Here is a 14,337-nt window from a genome sequence, read left to right on the forward strand (position 1 = left end):
ACAAGGCACAGAGACCTGAGAGGGGTGGGAGGATGAGATCTGCAGGAGAAAGTCAGGCTACAGGTACATAAAAATTAGTCCAATTCATATTTATGGAGCTCTTACCCCTTGCGCAGCTCTGAGCCAGTTCTACCTCAGTTACCCTGTGGAGTTCTAAAAATTAAGAAGACACTGTTCTCAAGGGAAAGTTTAAAAAGCAACAAGACAAACGTGCGAAGTTAACCCGTCAGCGGAATGGAAACTCTTACAGTAAGGCGAACCAAAAAACTGTTCGTGTCTAATCAACAGTAACCCTCCAGGGATTATCTTTCTATGGTACGACCTGCGGGGTGGGAGGGGATATAAACAATGATATCTGAAGGCATGAACTGTCTAACCAAAGGGAAATGGCTAAAGTCTGGCAGAGTAACCTTTGGGAATTCCTAGGTAACAAAATAGCAATAGGGTCTAATCAAGTCATATTTGAAAAAAAAAAATGCCGAATATGTATGTACCTGAAGATTATAACTGCATAAAGTGTAGTTATGCAAATAAAGATTAAAGGAATAAACTTGCATAATTTAATGGTCCAATCTTTTGTTCTGTAAATATTGGCACACAATAATTCTAATTCAGTTCTGACTCCAGTGCACTCCCCCACCCAATTGAAACACGTGAATCTTGTAATCTTGCCCACCACCTGGATATCTAAAAATTACTAGTTGCTTTACAAGATCTTTGGGGAGGTGGTTGCTGCTACTGGGAATCTAAACCAGGACCTGGAGGAAGTGCTCCACCTTTAAGCTGCATCCCCAGCCTCAAAGACATCTCTTAAGAGGAAATATTTTATCAAATGTATTTCTGAGGGCTGGTGATATAGCTCAGTTGGTAGAGTGCCTGCCTTGCAAGCACAAGGCCCTGGGTTTAATCCCCAGCACCACAAAAAAAAAAAAAAAAAAAAAAAAAAAAAAAAAAAAAAAAATTATGATATATAGAACAGTATTTTCTGTATTTCCTTGAAAGAGAAATATAAGAAAGATCAAATTACTTTTTTAAATGCCATTAAAGACATTCTGGAAGTTCCTTTGCCAGATTGTATCCTGAGTCTCTCGATGCTCCCCCAACATCTAGTAATTTTTCTTGTTAGAAATAGTTTATTTACCTGAAACTCAGCAAACTTAGAAGGCATTAATCTCAGTATTACTTAGAATAATGAAAACCAGGAATAACTGCTACTCAGCACTGTAGGAATTGTTAAGCAAATCTGGTATAGCCATATGACAGATTGCATAGTTATCAAATCTTCTTTTCAGAAAATATTAAATGAAAGATATGTAGCCCAGGTCAACTGCTGTTCCCAATGTTCCAAGAGACTTCTTCATAAATTACCTACTGGTACTGCATATTCCCTCCCTTTTGCAACAGTTTTATTGGATTGGGATGGACCCAGGGGCAATCTGTGGGAAGCCTGTTAAAGCTCTGCCCAGACACTGAGCAAGGTGAAGAGACATGTTGAGGTAGACTGAATAATAGTTCAAAGGTACATTGAGAAGAAATGACACCAGGCAGCAAGAGCCACAAGGGAGCAGAAATGTAATCAGAAGAGCAGCAGTATCAGGGGTCTTAAAGCAAGATGCAAAAAATTGACTATTGAATTGACTATTTAAAAATGTATATATTATATTCACATGAGCAACACCAAGAAGGAATCCAAAATTTCAATAATTGTGTTAAGATTACAAGTGATTTTTATTTTTTAAGTTTCCTACAATGATCAGAATTAAAAAAAAAAAAAAAAAATCTATCTTAAAGGGGAGATGTAGCTCAGAGGTTGAGTGTTTGCCTAGCATGCATAAGATCCTGGGTTAGATCCCCAGCATTGCAAAAGAGTTAAATAGGGGGTTGGATACAGCTCAGTGGTAGGGTACTTGCCTAGTATGTATAAGGCCCTTTTGGGGTTAAGTGCCCACAAAGTTAAATAAAATGAAGACCATCAGTGGTTGAGAATTTTATTCAGGAAGTAAGTTGCATGTGATCAAACTGATGAGCCAACAGAAGTTCAGAGAAAGAATTTCTCTTATTAAATTTATTTTTCCATATTTTTATTGGTGCATTACAATTATACATAATGGTGGGATTCATTGTTACATATTTGTTCATGCATGCTATATAACAATGTGGTCAGTATCATTGCCTAGTATTTTCCCTTCCTCTAGGGAAAGAATTTCCTGAGATTATAAATGGTTTCAAGGAAAAGGTGGCACTTGGACTGAGTCTTTAAGGACTAAAGTGATGTGAATAAATGAAGGAGGAGCTGAAATGGGAAGAAAACAAAGAAAAGCTGAGGTGGGGGCTACTGAATAGTATGTCCTTGATAAAATGTCTCATATACAAGATTATAAACTAGAGGGAAGGAGTGGAGGAGCCTGGGGGGAAATTATCTGAAGATTATCATTTTTAATTAAAGAGAATAATGGCCTTTGTTTTTGATTTTGCAGTGCTAGGGATGGTACCCAGACCCTTGTGCGTGATGGGCAAGTGCCTACCATTGAGCTACATCCTCAACCCAAGAATAATGTTTGCCGCATAGATTTTCCTTTATATTTATTGCTATTATACTTATTTAACTTTCAGATTCCTCAGCTATCATTTTATTCCTGGCCTTCTCTTCCAAGGCCTAAATTATGGTACTCTCCAGCTCTAAAACGTCTCTATTACAATCCTATTTACATAACTGTTATCATCATTCTTATCCTTGAATTTTCATATTTGTTTTTACCCATCTCACCAAATCTAAGGTTTTTATTATAAAGTTAAAAAAAAAAAAAAAAAGGCCTCTTTCCCATCCCACCTTCATCAACCCATGTCCCCAAACTTACCTAGTGTATCCTCAAAATCAGTCTTCCCCAAACTGGCCTTTGCACCGCTAAGAGGTCAGTCCCTTTATGGTCTTTCACACTTCAGGCACTTCCCATCTTTAAATCAGGGCAGATGTTTATCTCCTAAGTAGAAAGTCCTCCGAGTGAGTTTCACTCCTGCAAATCATTACAATCAACCTCTTTCAGGGGCTAGCTGAAACAATCACCTCTGGGAAACTGCTCTCCTGGTAACCAGGCTTCTAGAGTCACATCCCCCAACCCAGCTGTACATTATTATGCAGTCACTGCTTTTGTTCTGAATTCTGAGCCTGGTTCTATTTGCATCGTAACCCCTTGCCCCATTTGTATTCTTCTCCACAGCTCCTAATATAGTCTGGGCCCAAAATACTATTAAAATGTCTAATGAATTAACAAAATCAGAAGTTTCCTAACATAATATGGAGTCATGGAAGTAACGTATAGTGGGTTTCCCTTGTTTTCACAGTCATCAAATTGGGAGAAATGACAGTTTGCCTTTTTCCCAAGGCAAGCAATTAGTTTCCGAAACAATTTACGCTGCTGGGGATGTAACTTTTTAGTTTTTGAGACAGGGCATTGCTAAATTGCCAAGGCTGGCATCAAACTTGCAGTCCTTCAGCCTCTGCTTCCCTAGTTGGTGGGATTACACTGTGACAGGCCAACAAGGTAGAATTTTAATGATTCTGATCCCTAAGTAGTATGTTAACTACTTTTTCTGAAGTACAACACAAAACTGGTTGTTTCCTATATGCTGAGAGAAAGAATGAATTAAATAATTCATTCATTAAAAACATTGGATATTTCTTAAAACTTAGAGGTACTTTTTATGCTTAATATTGGTTTTTAGATTCTCATTATTTTGGTGTTGGGAATTCAAAGCAGGGACTTTCTCAGCTAGGCAAGTACTTTACCACAGAGCTACACACCTAGCCCACTTTTAGCATTTTTGAAGTCCAGGCTTTCATGAATCTGTGAAATATATTTGATATTATAAATGTAGACTAAAGAAGAATTTAACTTGGTCCTTAACTTTTTTTTTTTGAACACCTGTGTGCCTGGCACCATGCTAGGCACTGAGATATTCATAACCTTTATGTCAGCTTCCTAAGGTGAGGAAGACTGAATAGAGGAAGTAGGTTAAGAAATACTAGAGTGGGGGGCTGGGGGATGGAGCTCAGTGGTAGAGCACTTGCCCAGCATGCTTCAAGGCCTGGGTTGCATCCCCAGCACCTCAAAGAAACAAAAAACAAACTACACTCCAACACACCACACACACACACACACACACACACACACACAGCTTAGCCATAAAGTTGATTAAAGTGTTATAACACACTGCAGCTGAATTCTTCAAATGAGAGGAACCCAAACAACCTTAAATTTCAGCAAATTATAAGAAATTGGGAAAGTAGTATTGAAAAGTGAGATGAAATCTGAGTTTGGTTTTAATTTGCATTCTCTATAATTGCTAGAGATGTTGAACATTTTTTTCATGTATTTGTTAACCATTTGTATTTCTTCTTTTGAGAAGTGTCTGTTTAGTTCCTTTGCCCATTTATCAATTGGATTATTTTGGCTTTTGTTTTTTGGTTTTTTTTGGTGTTAAGTTTTTTGAGTTCTTTGTATATCCTGAATATTAATGCCCTATCTGAGGAGCAGGTGGCAAAGATTTTCTCCCATTCTGTAGGCTCTCTCTTCATGCTTGTTTGTTTTTGCTTTGAAGAAGCTTTTAAATTTGATGCCATTCCATTTATCGATTCTTTATTTCACTTCTTGTGCTTTAGGAGTCTTGTTAAGGAAGTCAGTTCCTGAGCTAAACATGTAGAGTGTTAGGGCTATATTTTCTTCCAGCAGGTGCAGGGTTTCTGGTCTAATTTCTAGGTCTTTGATCCACTATGAGTTTGACTTTTGTGCAGGGTGAAAGATAGGTATTAAATTTCATTCTACTACATATGGATTCCAGTTTTCCTAGCACCATTTGTTAAATGCTTATCTTTTCTCCAGCATATATTTTGGCACCTTTGTCTAGTGTCAGATAACTGTATTTATATGGGTTTGTGTCTGTGCCTTCTATTCCATTGGTCTTCATGCCTATTTTGATGCCAGTACCATACTGTTTTTGTTATTATAGCTTTATAGTATAATTTGAAGTCTGGTATTATGATGCTTCCTGCTTCACTTTTCTTGCTAAGGATTACTTTAGCTATTTTGAGTCTCTTTTCCAAATGAGTTCACAATTGCTTTTTATACACAATGGAGTATTACTCAGCCATAATGAACAGCTGTGGATTTGCCAGTAAATGGATGGAAAGGGAGACTACCACGCTAAGTGAAATATAAACCAGTCCCCAAAGTCAAAGGTTTTTTCTCTGATATATAGAAGCTAATCCAAAATAAGGTTGTGTCGGGGAGGATAAAGAGAAAGAATAGAAGAAAGATCAGTGAAGCAGACAAAGCGAAATGAAGGGAAGGAAGAAAGCATGAGATGGGCAAGACAGTGGAATGAATCTGACCTAAATTTCCTATGTACATATATGAATATAGCATAGTGAATCTTACCATCACATACATACACGACACTAATTAAAAAAAAAAAACTATAAGCAAATAACAGAAAGATCAATAGAGTAGAGGGAAGGGAAAGGGGTGGGAGAAAAGGAGGAAAAGGGGAAATACTGGGGATTGAATTAAAACAAATCATATTCCTTGCTTTTATAATTATGTCAAAATGAATTCTATTGTCATGTATAACTAACGAGAACCAGTTTAGAAAAAGAAAAGTGAGTAGAGAGGACAGTGAAGTGTTTTTTTCTTTTTTTTTAGTGGGGTTTGCAGGGTGAACTCAAGGCCTCACACATTCTGAGCACTTGCTCTACCACTGAGCTACACCCTCAGCCCTAACATTAATCCTAAGCAAGTATGAGAGTTGGAGCAAGTAGAGAAAGTAGATGCAGGCTGAGCAGACAGTACCAAAGCTGATTTGTTTTTAAAGGATTTTTTGGGGGGTGTTGGTGATGGAACCCAGGACCTCACACTTGCTAAGCACTTGCTGTACCACTAAGCTATGTCCCAGCTCCTAAAGGACTTTCAAGTGTTTATGTGGAGGTCTGTGAGGGAAACTTGTACCTTAGAGGTGAGTTTCTAACACAGGCTCCTTGAAAGTGAAACTGAGCCAGGGTTTAGGTATGAATGGAAGCAGCAGTGTGAGGCTAGCTTGTTTGTTTCTTCATCTGAAATCTGCTCCACCTCTACCCTACTCAGTTGTTCAGAAACCTCAGGCTTTGTGCCTAGGGTTACTGTAGAATCAAATCATTTTCCTTTCCCATTGCATCAGAACTTTCCCCACATTTTTTCCGGGACAGGTGGTGACCCAAGCTTTCATTTTCTAAGGCACTCGGTCATCATGTAGTTAACCAAGCCACTTGTAAAATAATAGTGTTTAGTTTTGTTTTGCATTTCTGGATCTTTATGTCTATTCTGAGGGACCCTCCAGTAGACATCAGAAAACAGAATTTTAAATATCATGCAACTCAGTGGGACAAATATTTTCCTAAGCCCAGGTCCAAAGGTAATCTATGGGAGAGTGGGTAAGTACACACACACACACACACGTATTTACAAACACATATAATTATGTAATACTTTATGTAGTTATAATCACAGTATATCACAGTTTATTCAGTTATTTTTACATTTATTTATTTTTATGTGGTTCTGAGGATCAAACCCAGTGCCTCACATGTGCTTAGCCAGTGCTGTACCACTGAGCCACAGACCCCAGTTATTTTTAATTCTTTAAATAGGTCACATGTTTTTTTCCTCCATCTCATTTGTGATGGTAGGAAAATGTTATCTTCTTTTTCTCAGAGGGGTGTTTTAAGGATCAAATGAGGTTTCTTCTTTTTTTTTGAGGGGTACTGGGGATTGAACTCAGGGGCACTTGACCACTGAAACACATCCCCAGCCCTATTTTGTATTTATTTAGAGACAGGGTCTCACTGACTTACTTAGTGCCTTGCTTTTGTTAAGGCTGCCCTTGAACTCAATCCTCCTGCCTCAGTCTCCCGAGCTGCTGGGATTACAGGTGTGTACCACCATGCCCTGCTCAAATGAGGTTTCACATGTGAACATTCTGCCTACAGTGTCAGAGAAATAAATGTAGTTTTCTTTGTAATTTCTGTGATGATCATTATCATCTTGTAAAGATTCAGTTCAGGAATTGAGTTTTTTTTTCATATCTATAACCCTTGTAGTAACTAATGCAGAACGTTTCTTCAAAGTAGGTATGCAGGATTCCCTTAAATCATGTTTTACTTTAGCACTAAAGTAAAATTAATTTGAGAATAAATAGCATGAATGTTAAAATTGATCATTGTACTGTGAGAAACGTGGACAACAAAGTTTATCCTCCCTTTCATTATAGCAGAGCTCACAGCAAGGCTCATAGCAGAGGGCAAGATCTGCAGAGGGAGAGGGAGAAACAAAGAGAGAGGTCCTAGGAATGGAAGTTTTGACTTTTAAAGTTTTAATAAACTATGCCAAAAAATCTACCAGTACTGTTTCATTCGGGAGCGACTATTGAGGTGCCCGAGTTTCACCACTTTCATACTTCATGTTTTTTTTTTTAGTTGTAGATGGACAGCATGCCTTTATTTTATGTTTACTTTCATGTGGCGCTAAGGATTGAACTCAGGGCTTCACACATGCGACGCAAGTGCTCTGCCACTGAGGTGGCCCCAGCCCCTATACTTTTTAAAAAAAAATTGATACCAGGGATTGAACCCAGGGGTGCTCAACCAGTGAGCCACATCCTCAGCCCTTTTTGTTTTTTATTTATAGACAGGTTCTCGACAAGTTGCCTAGGGCCTTGCTAGGTTGTTGAATCTGGCTTTGAACTTGTGATCCTCCTTCCGCAGTCTTCCAAGTAGCTGCAGATTACAAGCATGGACCACCACATAAGCTGTGTATCATATTTCTTTATCCATTGGTCTGCCCATGGACATTTAGGTTGTTTCCATAGTTCTTTACTTTATATTACTCCTTTCCTCACCCCAATATCCTGGTACCTGACATATTACACATATTCGGTGTGTTGAAATGAATTGCTTTTGAAATCAGGTGTGCTCTCAATGTAATTAGGTAGCGGTATTTGGCTGTCTGCCAAATATGTTGTCATGAGTGCAACCAAGGCCTCCTACATCATGTTGTGTGTAGTAGGAAGAATGCTTGAACATGGGCTGAAGGCCTGGGTTCAAATCTAAGCTCTACCATTGATTAGTTGTGTGATGATCCTTCTGTGCCATGGTTTGTGAATGAGATTGTATATCTTCTCATCACATATTCTGTAATCCACCCTCTCATACATCAACAGTTTTTTCTCTCTGCTAGGATCATTACCAGTATTATATTACTCCTTTCCCCACCCCAACATCCTGGTACCTGACATATTACACATATTCGGTGTGTTGAAATGAATTGCTTATGAAATCAGGTGTGCTCTGAATGTAATTAGGTAGTGATATTTGGCTACAGTTTTTTCTCTCTGCTAGGATCATTACCAGTAGTATAGAAGTAGACTCTTATTTTTCCCGTTTTGAAAATACCTTTTCTTAACTCCTCCAATCACTCTTCCATTTCTCTGCTTCTTATATAATACATTTTCTCTTGAAACTGTTCTATGCTTGCTCTACTCCAACTCTTCGTCTCTTCCCTTATCTCTCTTTGGGCTTTCTTTTTACCTGGACATTGAACTCAGGGCTTCATACTTGTTAGGCAAACAGTACTCTATGACTGAACTACATCCTTAGCACCCTTAATTTTTTAATTTATTTATTTTTTAAAATTTTGAAACATGGTCTCACTAAGTTGCTCAGACTGGCCTGGAACTTGTGATCTTTCCACCTCACCTCCTGAGTAGCCGGGATTATAGGCAGGGGTAAGGCACCATGCCCCATCCTATCATCTCTTACTCTAATTAGGTATTCTCCTGTTGTGGTGCTGGGAATTAAACCTAGGATCTTGTGCATTTGAGATAAGTGCTCTGTCACTGAGCAACAGCCCCAGCCCTGCCTCCCATATTCTTTGTCCTTTTGTGTCCTGCTGGCCATCTCACATGTACCTGCATGCAGATGTGTGTGAATACATGTGTATACTGTATGTTCTGTGTTCTCCAGTCAGGCTTTCTGAGCTATCATCAGAGAAATTGTTTTTATGAGGGTCTAACACCATCCAGAAACTCCAGACTAACTAGGGGTTTTCTATTTTATTGGAGCATAAATTTTCAAAATAGTTTCTAATTATTTTCTGAATTTTATTTGTGTCCAGGGTAATATTTCCTTTTTCATCATGTATTTTAGTAATTTTAGTTTTCTCTCTTTTTGTTAACATGGCTAGGAGTTTATCAATTTTATTTATTTTTTCAGAGAACCAACTTTTTGTTTTGTAAGTTTTTTTCTTTTGTTTCAATTTCATTGATTTCAGCTCTGATTTTAATTATTTCCTGTCTTCTGTTTTTGGTGTTGATTTGTTCTTCTTTTTCTAGGGCTTTGAGTTGTAATATTAGGTCATTTATTTGTTGACTTTTTATTCTTTTAACGAATGAGCTCAATGGCGTGAACTTACCTCTCAGCATTGCTTTCATGGTGTCCCAGAGATTTTGATATGTTGTATCACTATTCTCATTTACCTCTAAGTGTTTTTTATTTCATCTCTGATTTATTCTGTTATCCATTCATCATTCAATAGCTACTGTAACACCTGGAGACTACATAAAGTACTTTTTTGTCAACCTGTTTTTCTGAGGTTCTGATTGTGCTGGTTCTGATTGTGCATCTAATTCATGGCTAGCATTGATTTGGCCAGTTTGGCCGGTTGGACAGATTTCTTTTTTCTCCAATTTCATATTTCCCTCTAGAAACTTTATTCTCTCATGGAGGACTGCCTTTCTAGACAGTTTTTTTTGCAAATCTTTTGCCTTAACTCTATAATTTATTAGTATGACTCTCTCTCTCTCTCTCTCTTTTTTTTTTTTTTTTTTGGTACTGGGGATTGAACTCAGGGACACTTAACCACTGAACCACACCCCCTGCCCTTTTTTGTCTTTATTTAGAGACAAGGTGTAAGGGAATTTCCATGAAACCACCCCAGACACGGGAAATCACATAAGGGAGTTTATTAAGCAAACAGAGTGTCTCCCTGCAGGGTAAGAGAGAAAATGAGAGGAAAAGAGAAAGGAAAAGAAAGGGCGCGCGCTAGGAGAGGAAAGCCAGGAGGATAGAGAAAAGTGAGGAGGACAGACAGAAGAACGGAAAAAGATGGCGGGGAAGCTACAGTAAACAGTTGAATTTCCCGGGCTACCAGGGAATCAATATCGGAGAAGGATTCTTGCAAGCTGACTGATGAACCAATAGCTAGCTAGAATGTTCACAGATTGACAAGTGGTTGGGAGGCGGGGAAAATGGCTGCACCTGATGGGCGGGGGAGCAGCTTTATACATTACACAAGGTCTCAGTGAGTCCCTTAGGGCCTTGCTAAATTGCTGGGGCTGGCTTTGAACTCTCAATCCTCCTGCCTCATTCTCCTGAAGCACTGGAATTACAGGTTTTGGCACCCAGCAACTTTTAAAGATTATGTTACAGTATTGTGAAATATTATTGTGAGAAAACTCTACAGCTAGGTGTGACCCAGAGAAAGTTTTCAGGATATGAACTGAAATAAATTAAGTGGTTTTGGAATCAAATAGATTTTCATTGAAATCTCCTTTTCTCCATCTGTGAAATAGGAGGCCTTACTGAGTTATTTTGAGGATTAAATGAGGTAATATATGTAAAATGTAATAGACATCCAATTGCTTACAACACACAGCAAGTGGTAAATGATTGCTATTTGTGGTTAGAGTACCTTATTATTGTGGTGACTATATTTTGTGAAAGCATAGCAATAGCAGTAGCTATAGTAAGAACAGGTGACTACAGAGTTAAGAGTACTAGATTAGATGGTAGAAGTTGATGATCCTTAACTCTGACAACCACTTTGTCTCATTATGGAGTACGGAACAATCAATTTCTGACTAGGTTAAAGTTTTATTTGACACATACCTAATAGGACAAATAAGTAATTATATATATGAAGCTTTATTAATTTGTATAGTTAGAAATCACTTAAGGAAATACCTGTAGGAAGAAACTCCATCTCTAAATATTACTCTACACAACAATTCAGGGAGGAATTATGCAGGCCAGCCTGTGGAGTCCCATGAGTCCAGGAGCTTTGGGTACAGGAGAGAGAGGGGGCGATGCTTTGAATGACTACATCCAATTCTGCACCTATGCCCTCTGGTATTGCTTTTTAACCTTCCTGGAATCCATTTTCTAAAAAATAAAGACATTTTCAGATCTGAGAGCTACATTTCAATGTCTGTGGTTATAATTTGAACAGGAAGTAACTAAACTTTAAAAGGCCTTTTATCTGAACTAGACTTATATACCGAGATGTTCTGACATAGTGGCTAAAACAAGATCTTCATGTGGATTAAATGGAACAATAATCTTTTCATTCAGCAGTATAGTTTTAGACAGTTTTACCTCTTAAAGAACCAGATTAGTACCTTTCATTTTTTCTGATGTTGGAAAAATGTACTAATTGAAACATGAGTAAGTAGGAATAGGAACATTTCGCCAACTTGACAATCATTGATCCAGTAAAAAAAAAACTCAGCATTTCGTTCCTTTGTTCAGTGATAATCGGGAAGTGTTTTCAGCTTACTTGAAAGTCAAAAGGGCATTAGAGCCACAAAAGCAAAGAAAAACAGGAGAACTTTCCATGTTCAGATCTTGTTCTAGTTAGGTAAAATTGAAATTAGGGTTTTTCATTAGTGAGTCAAATGCTCCTAACACTGCTCCTTAGCTGATCTGGATTCTTAACATCAAGACTGGCATTTTAGGAAGTGAGGTTACTGGTGCCCTTCTTATAGCAGCTAAATGCATTAAGTTGAATGTAAGGATGCATACATAACATTTACTTGTTTGAACTGGACCCCACTACTGCTGATTATTGCTTGAATTCTTAAACATGTGATTTGTCAGGAATGTTCCAACATAATTTCAGTATTGTTATGTGCCAAGGTAAAGCCTTAATTTGTGTATGCTTTTAGCACAATGAGATTTTATTGCCTCTGGGATGCTTGTTTAGTTGTATTTGAACTTTTTCTCTTAAGGAGAAAGCTATGACTTATGTACTTAGATTGTTACATTGAAAAGCTGCTTTCAGCATTAGAGATAAATGAATGTTATCTTTTGAGAAAAACAATCTAGTTTTTAGCTGTAAAAGCTATGTTTATTATGGTGCTAATGTAACAGCTACCCTTGAATAATTTCTCCATTTTCTGTGATGCTGTACAAGCAGCAGAGCTCACCAGTTTTGCGTGGACATATTGTAGGGCTTGGGCTCTCCAGCTAGCTCCTTTGGGGTTTTGAATCCATGTTTATATGCTTTGGTGGGAAATACAAAACAAGTATTTTGATTTCTAAACCTAGGATTTTAAAAAACTGACCCAAGGAAGAATTTCGGAGCTCAAAGACCTTTTTAGCAGTAGTGATCTACAACTATATGCTTCAAGCTCCTTTCCCAGGTAACTGGGAGTTGCCCCTGGAATGGATGCAATCTTGTAAATAGGAAAGCTGTCACTTAAAAAAATTGTATGTTTGCCTACTAGCCATGTATCTCTTCAAATCATTTTGTTATGTGTACAATGATGTACCTTATTGGTAAAAAAATTATTAGTTTGATGTTTAACAATAGTGCCTTTAGTAAATTATTTTACAACCAAAACATGTTGTTTTTTGTTAGACCAATTTAGGAGAATGTAGAAGCCCATGTTGATATTTGAGATGCTTAGTAAAAAATCTAAATTTGTTCATTTAGATTTTAGTTTGTTTGCTAATATTTTTAGAGCAGTTTTAGATTCACAGCAAAATCTAACGGAAAGTACTATAGATTTCCCATATACCCTCTGGTAACATAGGTATTAAATTTTAAGGGATTAAGAAGTAAAAGGCTACTTTTTTTGGCGGGGTTGGGGGTGGGTAGTGCTGGGGATTGAATCCTGGCCTCTCCAGCGCTAGGCAAGCCTTCTGGTACTGAACTATATAGCCCTTTTGGTTTGTTTTTTTTTTTTTTTGGGGGGGGGGCGGGGGTTACCAGGGATTTAACTCAGGGACACTCAACCACTGAGCCACATCCCCGGCCTTTTTTGTATTTTATTTAGAGACAGGGTCTTGCTAAGTTGTTTAGTGCCTGTTGCTGAGGCTGGCTTTGAATTTGCAACTCTCCTGTCTCAGCCTTCCAAGCTGAGCTGCTGGGATTACAGGCATGCACCACTGCGCCTGGCATACAGCCCTTTTTTGAGATAATCTGAGTTGCTCAAACTGCCCTGGAATTCGTGATCCTCCTGTGTCACCCTCCTGACTAGGTGGCATTTCCAGGCATGTACCACCACACCCAGCTCTTCCCCTTGTATTTTCACACTGAAATAAAAGCAACTATACCATTACAAATGGCATAACCTCATTTATTCTAAAATCCCATTTTAATTAGGTACAAAAAATGTGTAGCCTTTAAAAAATAGTACTTGAAATTAAAGGATAAACTCAGATAACTTGACCACATAAATCTTTAATGAGGTATAAGAATATATAACAATTGAGGTAACAAATTGCATAGGTGTTCAGTAAATGAACAGTTTTAAACCTAGCCATTTAATGTTCCAGCTGTATTTTTGGCACAGATAACTTGTCTGTTCAGTGTTAAATTCTCACAGCACTTTGTTACCAACTGCCCCAGATGACATTTGAAAACTTAAATGTGCTAATAGAGGTCTCTTTCAAGTTTATACTTACATATGACCACTAGTGGCCAAGAGCATTCTACAAGATGATATTTTTCATTAGATTTCAAGCTGCAAATAAACCCACTTAAAAGGGACAAATGATCTTCCAGCAGTTAACACTGTGCTTAAGATCTTACATAGCTGATGTGCAGAGTTTAGTGGAAGTCTCCCCTTCTAAGGGAGCAGCAGTAGGATTTAAAAGACATCTAGTGAGAAGAGAAGAGCAAAATTAGTGTCTCACTGTTTTTAATAAAATTCAAGTTTAGGTAATATTGTGTTTTTTAAAAGAGGGCCCATGTTTATCTAAGTGGTTTCCAGTAACATAATCCCAGCAAGAGTCAAAAATCCAGGATTCAGTTTTTTTAAAAATGAGACACTAGTTGTATAATCCAGTTGCCAATTTCGAATTTACCTTCTCTACCTATGCAGTTTTTTGAGACTTATTCCTTTGAGCTAAACATCTCAAGCTATACAAAGCTTTAAGAAATCTAATGTTATCAAATATAAGCACATACCCAGGATAAACTACATTTGTGTAACATATGGGTTTGCTAAATTGAAATTTTAATGACTGCT

This window comes from Sciurus vulgaris (assembly GCF_902686455.1).
Source record: "Sciurus vulgaris genome assembly, chromosome: 5".
Taxonomy (NCBI): Eukaryota; Metazoa; Chordata; class Mammalia; order Rodentia; family Sciuridae; genus Sciurus; species Sciurus vulgaris.